Genomic DNA, 16,355 nt, shown 5'->3' on the forward strand with positions numbered 1-16,355 from the left:
GGGGTCTATTATCAGTAGGTTGCAAATCCAGCCAGGCTTGTGTCCTTCCTTTCAGGGCGGAAAGTTCATCTTGGCCCTGGGCAGGTCCAGAGATGCCATCCAGGAGCCAGGGCCTGCAGTAGAGAATCTTAGGGATCTATATGATGCTCTATTCTACTGCAACTGAGCTGCCATCCAAGCCTCAAGGAAAAGTTCTTCTCACTCTTCCCTCCCCTTTCCTCAAGTGGAAGAATCTCTTCGTATGGTCCTCAGTGCCCCAGGCCCACTGTGAGTACTGCCTGGCTACTGCCAATATTCACTCAAGGCCCAAGGGCTCTTCAGTCAGCTTACGGTGAATGCTGCCAATCCTGAATCTGCCCCTTCAGGGCAGTGGGCTCCTCTCTCACCCAGGGCAGGTCCAGAAATGCTGTCTAGGTGCTAAGGCCTGAAACTGGGTACTCCAGGAGCCCTCTTGTTGCTCTACCCCACTGTGGCTGGGCTGACACTCACACTGCAAGACAAAGTTCCCTTTACTCTTCCCTCTTTTTTTCTCAAGCAGAAGGAGTTCGTCCCCATAAGCCACCACAGCTGAGAATATACTGGGTCACACCTGAGGCTAGCATGGCTCTGAGTCTTACCCAAGGCCACAGCAAGTATTTCCCGGCTATCACTGCTGAATATTCAGGGCCCAAGGGCTCTTTAGTCAGCAGATGATGAATCCTCCCAGGACTGGGTCCTTCCTTTCAAAGCAGTGCGTTCCCTTCTGGGCCACGGTATATTTAGAAATGTCATCTTGGAGCTAGAGCCTGGAATGGGGGCCTCAGGACTATGGTGCCCTATCTACTGTGGCTGAACAAGTATCCAAGTTGCAAGACAAAGTCCTCTTTACTCTCCCCTCTCTTCTTCTAAAGAGGGAAGGAGTCTCTCCTGGAGCTATGAGCTGCACTGCTGGGGTTGGGGGAGAGGTAGTAGAAGCACTCCCTTGGCCACCCTAGCTGGTGTCTCACTAGGTCACATGTACCCAAGTCCACTCCACCACAGGAATTGTAGTCCTTATGGCCTAGAATTCCTTTCAAGTTTATTCAAGACCCCAGAGCAATATAGTCCACAGCGGCAGGACTTGCTAGAACTCAGGTTCTAACTGCTGTGATGGATGATTTGCCTCTGGCTCAGGCTGATCTAAATGCTCCTTCTGTGGGTGCCAAGTGAGTTCTGTCCTGTGTTGCTTTTCACTGTGACAGGGTAGCACTGAGTTCCAATGCAGAGTCCCATAATCACTGCATTCTCCCTCCCCCTACAAGCACACAGATTCTCTGTGCCACATGGCTGCTGTCAGGGAATGGGGAAGGGTGATGTCAGTGATTCAAGGCTGTCTCCTACCCCTTTCAGTGCTTCTTTCCTTGATATGATGTAAAAACCAAGCACTGTGATCACTCATCTTATTTTTAGTTGTTATGAAGTTGCTTTTTTGTATGGATAGTTGTTCAGTTTGGCATTCCTGCGGGGAAGACAATCACTGGAGGCTTCTAGTTGGCCATCTTGCTCCCAAATTTCCAGGCAGTCTTTTCTTGAAGAGATGATTTGGGATCTTGTCCAGTTTTGCACTAAAGCACTAAGTATTTGGTAGAGCCCTTAACTCATCTTGGCCTATTTCCTTATTTGTAAAATAAGGGATCTGGATTAACTGATCTGTAAAACCATTCTCAAATGTAAAATCCTATAATTCTATTGAAAAAATGTTAGATACAAACCCCTACACCTACTTGCTTGAAAAACATTGTAATTATAATTCTTGTCGACTTGTGGGCTATTATTCAATGTCCAGTAATTTTTGTGAAAGTTAACACAACTCCATAATAACCAATCTTTATAATTCTTTTCATACTGTATTTTTTAGTTATTTCAATTCTCTGGAACACAAATTCATACTAATCTTTTCTCATAGAATATTTATTTTTGTATTTTTCTATGACCATAAACTTCTCTTTCCACCGCAGCCAGATGTTACATAAGATGTTTTCCAATGACCGTTAATGGGAATCACCAAAGAGGATGTTGCTAGATCAACATGAACCAGCAACCATTATGAAAAGTACAACTCTAAACACAAGTCCCCCCAGCCAAGCAAGATCACAAGAGATAAGACGGTTTGATACATTTGTGAAGCAGTGTCTTGTCATCAACCACCATCTCTCTGAGTGTCTGAGTAGCTGATGATGCTACCCATTTCAGCCTCATTTTTTCTTACATTAACTGGAATAATATCTGCCCTACCTTCTCAAGTAGTGGCTTTAAGAGTCAAATAATATAATGTAGATAAAAGAAATTGTGCACATGGGAGCATTATTGATATTAAAGAGGGTAAGTACTGTATTTTTCTCTGAATAGACTGTACATTATCAAGTAAGTTGACTGTACATGTCAACTAAGCTGTGGTCTGAGTCTGTAAAATATCTATTTTAATGAGACTTTTTTACATTAATTCAAGATTTCTTGAAGCTTGTTCCATGAATGTTAATAGATGTTTTACAAATAATTACAACAATGAAACTCCTTAAAAAATGTTTTATTAAATAGGCTGAATAAATGCTTGGTTAAGCAAAGTTAAATGACTTCTTTCCTGCAAAACTTCATAAAACCTTTAATATGCCAATGTGCAATCCTCCATGAGATCCTCACTGTATAATACAGTGATTTCCAGCTTATTTGACCAGAGAACCATTTTTCTAGAGAACATCTCTTAGAAATACTGCCCAGCAAGTATCACTTAGGAAACAGCACTAATAAATTGTTTTCTCTGGTATAACTTGCTGAATGAAGCAGAACCTGTTCAGCATGTACCCCAGAGCTGGAATTTCAGACACACACCTAGAAGGAAGGTAAAGTAGCTAATACTGATTTCAGCTGGGTTAATCACTTTTCTAAAAACATTAAAATAAATAGGGTTTCTGAGCAGCAGATATTTTAGAGAAAATGCATCTGTTGATTCCCAGGTTTTAAAGTAAAACCATAGGTAAGTGAATGTAATGTGGTGAGCAGCAGATATCTTAGAGAAAATGCATCTGTTGATTCCCAGGTTTTGAAGTAAAACCATAGGTAAGTGAATGTCATCTGGTCCAAATTCACCTACCCACATCATTAGAGCTGTCCTCCCTTCTCATTTCCTGACTATATTGTAATAATCCCTTGTTTTTACTATTTTTTTCTTTCTCCTCAAAACTTAAGGCCCTGAGCTTTCTGGTACATTATTGAGGGAACTGATAAAGGACAGAATAGTCTAGTAAATCAGAACTTATTCTAGAGCTGGACTGCCTGGATCGAAGCTCTGTGTGTGGCCTTTGGCAAGTTACTTCACTTCCATTGGCCTCAATTTCCTCTTATATAAAGCAAATATAATAAGTATCCTTACTGTCTAAATTTAGGAACTAAATGGATTGGAATAAATATCTTGCTATTTAAATTCCTACTACTTGCTGTCTTAAAATGAGGAAACAAATTGATTTGGATAGTATGATATTGTCATTTTCCAATTTTGCTGCTCAAACTCAATGATAAAATAGATTTGATAGCAATATTCGTTGTACTTACATCAAAGAATTGTTATGAGCACTAAATTAAGCACTTATGAGAGTATCTGGCAATAGTGTTTGCTATTTCTATTACTCTAGCTAATATAATATTCCATAAAAATAATAATACTAGACTTCTAGGCATTTTATTCTTATTTAACACAGGTTCTTGTTACTGTAATTTATAGTTTTATTAAAGGACTGATCCTCAAGTTTTATTTATGTATTCATTTGTTTTGTTTTGTTTCTTGTTTTAGGAAAGAAAAAAACATGGGGCTATGAACTAGGAGATCTCATTTCTAGCCCTGTTTCTGCAAAGTACTAATTGTAACACATTAGGCAGGAAAATAATCTCTTGAAATTTCCGTTTACTCTTCAGAAAAATGGAACTAATACCTACCTTTCATGCTTGGTTAAGCAAAGTTAAATAGAGACTAGTTAAATAGAGACTACCCTACTAGGGTAGAGACTTCATTTTTTCTGCCCTAGTAGGGTTGGCAGAGAAAACGAATATAAAAGTATGCTGCAAACAGTAACACGTAACACTCAGGAAAGAGACTGACTGTCCACTTAGCTCACTTCTTATTTATTTGGGGGATGGGATATAACCTCAAAATTACAATCCTAATCCTAAAACCCACATGAAACCCAGAGTCATGAACAAATCTATTGTTGCAGAGGAAAGCAGAATGTATTTCACACTGATTAGCAGACTGGCGATTAGACAATGGGACATTTTAAAAATAATATTCACTGAAGCAACGAACATTTATTGAACACCTACTAGGTACCAGGAATTGTTCTTGGTGCAAGCCTGCTGGAATCATGGAGCATGTGACTCATTACCCACAGAACCAGATGTTAATGTAAATTTCCCCTCTCATCTGCCATCTTGCTGATCCTTATCAAGTCACATATTCTTTGATCAAGCTTCCTTTCTTTGTAAAAATGGCCCCCTGCTTCATGAGACTAAGACTATTTGTAAGATCATGTACTAAAGTGTTTGCATTTCCTCAACAGGAAAGTATAACTGAAAACCAGTCTTGCTTATCAGTAATATACCAGGGGACTAATTTCCAATAGCAATGCCTGCTTTGTTGTTCATTCATGTTCTTCCCTCGGAAATTTAATAAACTTTATCTAAAAGGTCATGAGTCCTTCCTGGATAGCAGCACCAAAGGTATTTGTATAGCATTTAATATTTAGCCAGCCCTTTACAATATCATTGTTTATTTTCCTCCTAGCAACCCAATGTAGTTCATTACTATCATACACTTTTTTAAAATGGAGAGGCTGAGGCCCCAAGGCATACACAATTTATCAAATTTAGCGACCAATGTTATTCTCACTCTTTTAGTCAAGTGAGAAGTCATCAAGTTGAATAACACTTTCAGCTTTAAAAAAAAATTTTATCCCCTAAGTATAACTAACCATGCAAAGAAAATTTAATTCTAGCAGGAAAAAAAGAGGCTCAAATAGAATATCACCCCATGCCATGCAATAAAAAAAAAATTACTGTATTATTTAATATAACAGGAACTCTCCTCTCTCTAATGTCATTTTCCCCTTATCCCAAATATCTGCTAAATGACCCATAAAATATGCTGTCAACTTATCTCACACTAATATGAAGCTGCAAAATAAAAAAAGAAGACAAATGGAAAAGTCCCTAAGTGAATGGTAACTCCACAATCTCTACTGTATAATTTCTGTAATTGAAAAGCAATTGATTTTTCTGAAGAAAGGTCATAAACCCTGGCTGTCTGAAGTCAGGCTCTCTGATCTCAGCTACTGTTTCAAGTCTTTTCCTTCTGCAATACCCAACTTTGCTTAAGTAGACAAAACCACCTCCCAACTACATGGGTGATGAAAAACAACCATACTGAACCCCATCAGCTTCCCTCCTGCTGTCCTCCAAATTTTTACCTGCTGCTAAAGAAAAGATGTTCTACTTACAGATTGTCAAGGAAAACCTTTCCTCCTAAGTTTTTTCACTGCTTCACCATGGATCATTGTGTCTCTTCAATTCTTGCAGTCCTTGGAAATCCTTTCCTTGTTATCTCTAACAAGCTCAGATGGCCTCTACTCTAAAATAAACCTTTATACACCCTGCTACTCCCTCAAAGTATCAGCCTCTCTTGCCACCCATTTCTTGAGTTATTGGTATTAGTTTTCCACATATTACTCTCCACCCAATCACATCTTAAAGCCCTAAAAACTGGCTTTTGCTCCCAATCACCTACTTTCACATCATATAAAAGGGCACACATATTCCGTTAGCAAATACTTTTGGAACACATACTATGCTTAGCACTGGAAGTGCAACAACAGTGACATAGAGCGTACAATATAGTGGGGGAAACAATGAAGACACAGGTGAACAGATTTAAAAAATACTTGCAGATATTGAAGTATCTGTGAAATATCTATGAAGGAAAGAAATGGGGAAAATGATAGATGATGGCAAGGGAAGCCTACTTTCTTGGATACAATGGCTATGGAAGCTTTTCTGAAATGGTGGCAAAAATAGCCAGTGGTAGCCTAGGCAACATGGTGAGAACCCATCTCTACTAAAAATACAAAAATATAGCCAGGCTTGGTGGCACACGCCTATAGTCCCAGCTACTCAGGAGGCTGAGGTAGGAGGATCACTTGAGCCCAGGGTGTGGAGGTTGCTGTGAGCCAAGGTCACACCACTGCACTCCATGCCACTGCACTTGAGACTGGGTGACAGAACGAGACCCCATACCAAAACAAAACAAAGCCAAAATGGCCAGTTGTTCTAAGAAGAAAGTAGAATGACCCTTTAGAACAGAGCAATGAGATCTACAAAGAGTTGAGGCAGGAAAGCAATTGGTGCCTTTGATCCAGTGAGGAATGATCCAGTCCAATTCAGCAGGTGGGGCATAAAGTGAGGGACTAAGGACCCTGGAAAGAGACCTCCGAGAGCCAGGCAGCATTGAATGTTCAGACTCTGATGCTAATTTTCGTAGAAAATTCAATCAGTCAAGGAGAAAACATCATCTAGAAGTGGCAGTTAATTTCAGACAAACAATTCCAGAGGAGAGATTCAACTTGGAGAGCCAGGGAGCCCTAACAAGAAAAACAGAGCATGGAAATACCCAAAAGCAGGCAACATTCAGATATTCCAACAGACAGCATGAGGGAATTCTGAGAGCAGATAGCAGAGTTCCAGTTACTGAATGCTAGTTTTAGGAAGGTTCTGGAAGAATAAGGATGCGGCCCTATTTCAGAAGGACCACAGCAGGTGAAACTTGGGCAAAGGGACCTAAATGAAGACCTAAGCATAGGAAATAACACCGAAATTCATTTACCAAAATCCAGGTAACTTGTAGGGCCTCACTTCTGAGTCTGAGTTTTGAGTGGCAGACAGTAAATACTAGGGAAGTTCAGATTAAAAATAAACTGTTTGCTCCAAATATTAAATCAAAGGTCTCCTTCTTGCCATTTCTCATGGCCTGTTTTTATTCTTCATCATCCACTGCTCTTTAGATATAATAAGTCCATCCCACATTTATTCTCTTTTACCCCATCACTAGAAATCTTTTAGGTTAAAAATCTTGAAGTTTTTTTCCTCAACTGTAAAGATGAAGATGAAGAAGAAGAAGAGGAGGAGGAGGAGGAGGGAGTGGGGAGGAGGGAAAGAAAGAAGGAAAGAAGGGAAGGGAAGAGAAGAGAAGGGAGAAAGGAAAGGAAAGGAAATGAAAGGAAAGGAAGAATGAAAGGAGAGAGAGAGGGAGAGCGGGAGGGATAGAAGGAGGGGGGGAGGGAAAGAGGGAAAGAAAGAAGAAAGAAAAAAATCTCAAAGTAAAATACATCTCTTCCATTTTTACACCAAACCAGTTGCCAATTCAGTCTCTTCTACTTCCTCTGTTCCTCATATTTATTCCCACTGGCACAACCCAATTTAGTCTAAAATATCAACTAAAATTCCAAATAGTCTTCTATACCACTTTTTCTCCCTATTCAAAACAACATAAAATACTTTTAATTGAAAGCCCAGCCTGAATCATATGAGTCTCCTTGAGAAGCATTAGTATGTTGGCTAGCCATATGCAAAATATTGAAGCTGGACCCTACCTTTCACCATATATAAAAATTATCTCAAAATGAAACAAAAATTTAAATGTAACACCTAAAAGTATAAAAATCTTAGAAGACAACCTAGGAAATATTCTTTTTGACATTAACCTTGGCAAAGAATTTTTTTTTCTCTTAGCCAATGACTGACCAAATAATTTTTGGCTACATACCAAAATGCAATTGCATCAAAAACAATAGAAAAGTGGGACCTAATTACACTAAAGAGCTTCTGCACAGCAAAAAAATCTATTAACAGAGTAAAGAGACAACATACAGAATGAGAGAACTTTCACCAACTATGCATCCAACAAAGGTCTAATATCCAGAATCTATAGGGAACTTAAGCAAATTGGCAAGCAAAAAAATAATAATCTCATTAAAAAATAGGCAAAGGAAGTGAACAGACACTTCTCAAAAGAAGACACATAAGTGGCCAACAAACATGAAAAAATGCTCAGCATCACTAATCATCAGAGAAATGCAAATCAAAACCACAATGAGATACATCTCACACCAATCAGAAAGGCTCTTACTAAAAAGTCAAAAAACAACATATGCTGGTGAGGCTGCAAAGAAATGGAAACACTTATATACTGCTAGTGGAAATGTAAATTAGTCCAACCACTGTGGAAAGCAGTCTGGAGATTTCTCAAAAAACTTAAAACAGAGCTACCATTCCACACAGCAGTCTCATTACTGAGTATATACCCAAAGGAAAATAAATCCTTCTACCTAAAACGAACATTCATTTGTATGTTCATTGCTGCACTGTTCATAATAGCAAAGCCATGGAACTGACCCCAAGTGCCCATCAATGGTGGAATGGATAAAGAAAATGTAATTCATATACACCATGGAATACTACACAGCCATAAAAAAGAATAAAATCATGTCCTTTGCAGCAATATGGATGCAGTTGGAGGCCATCATCCTAAGCTAATTAACTCAGGAACAGAAAACTAAATACCACACATTCTCACCTAAATACCCTTTAAACATTGAGCACACACAGACATAAAGATGGTAACAATAGACATTGTGAACTACAAGAATGGGGAGGGAGGGAAGAGGGCATGGGTTGAAAACTTACCTATTGGTACTATGCATACTACCTGAGTGCCAGGATCCATATCCCCAACCTCAGCATCACACAATATTCCCATATAATAAACCTGCACATGTGCCCCCTGTTTATAAAATAAAAGTCGACATTTTTTAAAAATCAGCATCTAAATGTTTTAATTATGATAGTCATAAAAAGGAATGAAGTACTGAGTTATGCTACAACATGATGACGCTATGCTAAGTAAAAGAACCTTAAAGATATTGTGCTAAGTCTACATGTGACTATTTATATGAAACGTCCAGTACAGGAAAATCTAGAGACAAAGTAGGCTACTGGTTGCTTAAGTCTGGAGGAGGAGGGTAGGGAAATAGGAGAGAACAGCTAAAAGAAACAAGGTTTCTTTTTGAGGTGATAAAAATATTCTAAAGTAGACTGTGATGTTGCTTGCATGTACATGTGAGTATAATAAAAACACCTTATTATTCACGTGGAATGGGTAAATTGTATGTGAATTACATCTCAACACATTTTTATCTAAAAATTTAAAAACTTTAAAAATTAAAAAAAGGTATGTTAAAAACTTTAGGCAAATTAAATTTAATAGAGTTTGAGTGAAGAACAATTTAGAAACTGGGTAACACTCAGACCCAGAAGAGGTTCAGAGAGCTCTGCTCACCAATGGGAGCAGCAAGCTTCCATAGGCTGAACGTGAAAGGAAAGTTGAGAAATCACCTGATTGGCTACAGCTAGGTATCTGCCTTACTGGGGTACAGTGTGATGAGGCACTTACCTTATTTGGGCATGGTATGATGAGTTGGCCACCTGTGACTGGCTAAAACCTAGCTATTTGTTACAAAACACATACTCCTAAATTAGGTTTCGGTTTGTTTACATACTAAGTTAGGTTGCAGTTTATTATGTAGAAACTTGAAGCATGAAGACAGCCTCAGGCTAATTTCTTCCTGCTTATGTAATTTTTTTTTTTTTTTTTTTTAAACAGAGTCTCGCACTGTTGCCCAGGCTGGAGTGCAGTGGTGCAATCTCGGCTCACTGCAAGCTCCGCCTCCCAGGTTCACCATTCTCTTGCCTCAGCCTCCCGAGTAGCTGGGACTACAGGTGCCCGCCACCACAGCCGGCTAATTTTTTGTATTTTTAGTAGAGACGGGGTTTCACCGTGTTAGCCAGGATGGTCTCGATATCCTGACCTCGTGATCCACCCGCCTCGGCCTCCCAAGGTGCGGGATTACAGGCGTGAGCCACCACACCCGGCCCCTGCTTACTTAAGAAGTACTTCCCACTACTGACCAAACCAAGTGTAAAACCCCTAGTGCAGCAATCCACGTCTTTCCATGCTTCAGCTGCAGCTGCCTTGTTTGAAATCTTGGTTCCTACTTCTCCCCTAAACATACTCTATGTTTAGCAACCAAATGGATGGGGCGCATTTTTCTATCTCTCTTTATTCACTGAATGCATGTTTGTTGAATTCCTCTTGTGCGAGTCATCATGCAAGGTACTGGCCCTTTCGGGATGGGCAAAATAGGCAGGCTAGCAATGAAGAGTCTGGTCTATAACAGAGGCTTTCAAATGTTTTGCTTCTATAAAAATTTGTTCAAAAGAAGTTTTCACTCAGAAGTCCACTGTGTAAAACAAAAAGTGAGAGTTGTTCTAAATGAGATTTGGGACCACCTAGTTTTTCTCTTCCTCCACAGGATCCTTCAGAGAATCTGTAAAAATACCTTAGGAACCCTTGATGTTCATATACTATGGTTTGAAACACACACACACACACACACACACACACACACACACTCTCTCTCTCTCTCTCTCTCTCCATCTTACTTCTCATAGATCATATATTTCCCCCATTTTTTGCCAACTGCTTTTCATATTTTGTCCTCCCTCAATCATATGTTCCTTTAGAAAAACTCTGAGTCAAGTTCTATTTGGTAGCAACTATGCCACTACAAAAGACTTATTTTTTTTACAAACTCAAGCATGAATTGGGTGTGCTGTGAGTCAGCTTATTCATAAGCAAGTAGCTTAGTAAATTCTCGGATTACAGATGTGAAGTGTGAGTAGACAAACCTACAATAGCTTCTGAACAAATCAAGCATTTTTAGCTTCCTTGTATGTCATGAATTACAGATTCTAAGACCTTCGAAAGACCCTTTAAAAATTCTGTACAGACGCAGGTGAGATAAAAATTTCTAAGTTTTAATTTACAAATAACTGGAAAGCACAGAAGTTACTTGTAATTTATATATATATATATATTCATGCTTTTAATTATTTTTCTATTTACTAAAACACTTGCTATAAAGAAAAATATATTGAAAGACTGCTAAGTAACATTCATTAAAGTTTAATTTTAAAAGCTCACCTATCCAGAAACTCCTGTAACACTGAACAATTATAAAATTTAAGAACTTTTTTCCCCCAGGGTTTATAGGATTTCTCCATGTATTTCTCTCTTGAAAGTCTCCAGATTGCTCCTAATGGAAGAAAAAGTTGTGTTATTTGTTCATGCAAGCATCAATTATTAATAAAGATAAAGCAACTAGCAAGAATTGGTGACTAGAAAAGAGGAAGAAGAAGTGGGTTTGCTGCTTGGGATACTATATAACATTTGCAGAGGCCTTATGGTGTTCCAAGCACTATTCTTAGTACATGACAGATGTTAACTTGCTTGTTCTTCTAAAACACCCTGTGCAGTAGCTACTATTTTCTTCCTCATTTGCCCATGAGAAAACTGAGCTACAGAGAGATGAAGAAACTTCCTAAGGTCCCTCAGACAGCAGGCAGGATCAAACCCCGGGCACAGCCCTACCGGCCCAGGCTCTTCCTGCTGCCTCACACCACCCAACAGTGCTGCAGGCTGTCCAGGCTAAAATAGGGCGCTGAGGATCATACCGAAACACAAGACCAGCTTTTGCAGTTGCTGGCATCCTTATGTTTTAAAAATTGCAAGTTCTCCCTCCTGAAAAATATCTTCTACACTGGTTGTTAACCGTTTCTGAAGTGCTATCATTAGCAGAACTTTATGGTTGATTGTGAAAGTCTCTTTCCTCCCCATCCCTGTCTTACGCATCAAGTTCCCTGGGAGCAGGTATCATGTCTCACTCCTCTTTGTATATCCCTGAGGTACCTAGTACAATGCCACACACACAGTTAAGTACAAAAGTAACTTTCTGTGTGCAAGGAATCAAGTTAAACTATCTTTGAGTCTTAAAGGGTGTTCCTCTTCAAGCATCTTAAAGAGGCAAAGTGAGTGATGACCTTAAATCCGTGTCAGCCAGGTCCTGGCTGTACAGGGACAAGTTTACCTGGTGACTTTGGAAGCATCACAGCTGAGCACAGGAGGCTGAGAGAATGGTGCTGGGAATCAGGACAAGCTGAGCCTGCTGAAGTAGGTAAAACTGGCCTCAGAGAAACGCTTCATGGACTCTGCCTTTCCTGAGGCTGACCCTGGGAACAAAATGTGCCCTCTCTGACACCCACCCGTAATCCCGCATCACCCTTTAATCCAAAGAATCAGTTTACACAGACACTAGAGTTTCTGCCCGGTGTTCTCAGTTCCACAGAGATTGCACTTCAGGCTGTCTGCCGCACAATGAAATCAGCATCTCTCTGGCTGCATCTTCTACTCCGCCTGCCCCAGCTCATGTGATTCCAACCAAATGGCCTCCTCCAACCGCAGGGCAGGCTTTTGCCCTTGCTTTTTCCTCTGCCTGGCTGTCTCCCTTCCCTTAGCACTCCATTTAAAATTGCAGACACGTCTACCGACGCTCCTTGTCCTCCTTATTTGCTTTATTTTTCTCCATCCTTGTTACTTCTATGGAACACACTATGTGTTTCACTAACTTATTTTGTTTATTGTCTGCCTCTCTGTGCAAGAATGTAAATGCCAGGAGCCCAAGAATGTTGCTGTTTTATTTGCTGCTGAATCTTCTGTTTCTAAAAAAGGGCCTGGAAGTAGTGGGCATGTCACAATTACCTTTTGGTTGAATGAAGTTTCCTTCACCGTTACTAATCAGTCACCACCACCAAAGATACTACCTGGTTATATGCACACAGACACATACATATACGTACATATACATATACAACATATATACACACACACACACACATACACATGCACACAAATACGCAGACACAGACACGCACACCCCTGGATAGTATATTAGATGTATTAAAAACATGCTTAGTATTAAACACTGAGTTTTCTTAGAATGAAGATGGTACATCCTGGGAAATCTGCCGACTTACCCTCTATCCCATGAGATTACCTTCTTAGATGTTTACACTAGAGCACACATAACCTGAATGTTATCATTTCTCATTCCAAGGACAAATACATAAAAGCAGGAAATAGAGGCCTTCTTCCACTTCTACAAGAAGAATGAGGTGCTATTGCCATTTCACCCACCCTAAACCAGGCCTCTCTCTGGGCACCCATCTGCTGCTCACCACCTTTATAGTCACCACCTGACTTGGCCCGGGCTTGCCCCTGGCTGCCCACCTCACCTACTTCCCTTCTTCAATCTCCCTCTCACCAATCAATATGAGTAAAGCCTGGTGCTGGCTCCACCAAAACTTTAAATAAAGCCACTCCTATGTTACCATAGCAATAATCACTCCTTAGACAACACTCTCTAAGCTGTCCCCCTGGATCCTCTTGTCCAGGGAGCAGATACTCATTAAAAAAAATAATAATAATCATGAGAGTTCACATTAACACAAATCAATTCAGACCTGGATATTCCAGGAGACAGGGTTTCTTTTATCCCTACTCCCCTCCAACTGACGGTTCTAGGGAACATTCGGAAATGTCAAGTGGGTTCAGAAAAAGTGATTTGGGTTCACGGAAGGGAGCTAAAGCTGTGAGCTCTGCTGAAACTAGGGACCCTGGGGAAAGAGGGCTAGAAAATACCACCTAACGACCAAGAAACCCAAAAGAGAAACCTGTCTTTTGCAGAGACCTGGTAGAGAAAACCAAAATAAAACAAAACATGCTCTTGCGATAAAGCAAAATTCTAAGTCTGTCCTATGTGTGGGTTTGGAAATGAAGTTTATGCTATCCTTATTGTGCTGAAATCTTTTAAGGAAAGTAATTAACATAAAAATGGCTGTGGACCGGGGATACTATTCAGGCACCTGCCAGATGCAAACTCAAAAAGACTCCATAGAAACCTGTCTGCAACCCAGCACACCAGATTCCAACAGAAAAATAATCCGCAAGGAAGAGGAGTTCACAAATTAAAAAAAAAAAATGGACCATTCCAAGAAAAGCATCCCCTCAAGGGAGAGTCAACAAGCAAAACAAATAGGTTTGTTTAGTACTTCCAATTTAAATGTTTATACTTATTAAAGAAATGTTTAAAAGAAACAATAAAGGTAGAAGGCTATAAAAATAAACAGGTAGACTGAGAAAGAACCCAACAAAATGTCTATAAATGAAAAATAAAACCACCAAAACACGTAGAGAGTGTACCAGGTCAACAACTTGGGGTGGTGAAAGTGGAATATCATCCAGATACTGTCTGAGAGGACTTGATGTGATTCCATTTGCATTTTATAAAGGGGAAACCTTCCCCAGATGTCAAAAAGACAGCACTCTGCCCCAATTCTAGCAATGAGATAGCACAATACTTCTCTCTAGAGCCCCAGTGGCATTATGCTAACAAACTCAGCTCTGGTTTACACATTTTTTTTTTTTTTTTTTTTTTTTTTGAGATGGAGTCTCCCTCTGTCGCCCAGGCTGGAGTGCAGTGGCACGATCTTGGCTTACTGCAACCTCCGCCTACCAGGTTCAAGCGATTCTTCTGCCTCAGCCTCCCGAGTAGCTGGGACTACAGGCACCCACCACCACACCTGGCTAATTTTTGTATTTTTAGTAGAGACAGGGTTTTACCATTTTGGCCAGGCTGGTCTCGAACTCCTGACCCTGTGATCCGCCCTCCTCGGCCTCCCAACGATTTTTTTTTTTTTGGTCATAACATTGCTCTTTGCCTACTGAATACACAGGCATCCTTGAAAAGGAAGCTTTGAGGATAGCCAGTCTAGCTGCTGGGACAGATGCCGAGGGTGTGTAGAGGACCAAGGGGTCTTCCAGGTCTTGTGAGGTGGAGGAAGCACTATCTTATTTATCCTCCTTTTGAAATAAGCACTGAGTCCAGATATGACTCTGGAACTACTTCTTTCTCCGACTTTAGGTAAGACAGACTACACAATGCATTTCTGTGGTCATATCTTTGATGCTGACCTGTGGTTGGAAATAAAATGTAAAACTCTGTGTGTGTACCCAGCACCCTAGAATTCTGGCAATTAGCTATTAGCATAAACTGGCCCCCTGGGCACTATTTTTGCATTGGTAACTTCCTTCTTCTGAGCTTAATACATCTGTGTTGGGTTATTGCCTAACCTGAAATGTTCCTCCAGAGTGCCTTACCAAAGTGAAAATGGCCACAAAAATCTGAACCTCAGAATAAATATGTGCAAAACTGCCATGTAAAAGATGTCATTTAAAAAAAATTGTGTGCCAGTCTCAATCTTTAGTTTCACTGAAACCTGTGGTGTTTTCAGGTGACAAGATGCCACAGGATGTACTATTGTTTCTGCTATAATGTCTTTCGGAGATTAGTTTTTAAAGTTTAATTTCTCTTGGATCACATATGCCAGAATAAATATTATATTACTTTATACATGGTCTCTGGTTTACTCTGGCTCAGAACATGTAGTTAGTCAACAAAGGAAGGCAGTTTTGCCAAAATTCAGTAGTGTATACTGTTCAAAATAGTTATAAAAGTAATACTCATAACCCGTAAACATATAAATTTCATTTTTACTCATAAGAGTCATTTTATAGAAAAATGTCTTCCAAATTAATATCTTAGTAATCTCAAAGCAATCATTTTAGGTCCTTTAATCAACTGTTCCACAGTGCAGTAATACTAAGTTATCTAAATGACCCTAATAGGCAAAATTATGCAGAAAAACCTTATGATAAAAAGTTGACAAATAGTGCTGAAAGTGCAGTAACTATGGCAACCAATTCACTACAAATAATAAAGAAAATACAGAATATAAGTGACCAATTACATTTTGAGAGTATCATGGTTAACAAATGAGTACCCTAATAAAACTTCAGAAATCATAGCTATAGATATTAATAACAATTTAAGACATATACGAAGGTGTGTTTTCAGAAATTTTTATCACAATTTTCACAGCTTTTCTGCTTTATTTCCTTCCTCTGTCTTCAGGAAGTCCTTAATCTCAGTTTTCTAAACTAATCTGAGTTTAAATGATACACTTTGGACATGTCATATAAAAGTAATTTGAAAGCACCCTGAGAAAAAAGATTTTCATTTAAGAGCAGTATAAAATCATCCTGAGCCAGGCCAGTAAAAATGAATCTAATGAGATCAATTTTTAAGTCACAAACAAAATGTCCATATATTCGTTTGAAATTTTTTTAAGTTACTTTCCTATCTGTAGTTTGGCGCTTAAAAAACAAAAATTGTCTTAGTGCTAATTCTGGTTTTTTAAACAAAGTGATCTTAATCATGTCATATGGAAATCTCCTTATAGAATATCTACATTTCATGCCTTGGATACTTTCAGATATCCCTCAA

The 16,355-nt window shown here is 39.4% G+C and overlaps 1 protein-coding gene across 2 annotated transcripts in view; it reads left to right on the top strand.

The window, feature by feature from the left end:
* Nucleotides 1–16,355, top strand: part of AGR2 (anterior gradient 2, protein disulphide isomerase family member) — a 43,584-nt gene that overhangs the window by 6,467 nt on the left and 20,762 nt on the right. The window contains exon 1 of one of the 2 annotated variants that reach the window (XM_063667147.1): nt 2,242–2,340. The exons of the other annotated variant lie outside the window; for it this stretch is intronic. The gene's annotated coding sequence lies outside the window, so the exon portion shown is untranslated. Of the gene's footprint in view, nt 1–2,241; nt 2,341–16,355 lie in introns of those variants that run through there. 2 annotated transcript variants of the gene reach the window in all.

Source organism: Pongo pygmaeus, chromosome 6 (genome assembly GCF_028885625.2).
Source record: "Pongo pygmaeus isolate AG05252 chromosome 6, NHGRI_mPonPyg2-v2.0_pri, whole genome shotgun sequence".
NCBI lineage: Eukaryota > Metazoa > Chordata > Mammalia > Primates > Hominidae > Pongo > Pongo pygmaeus.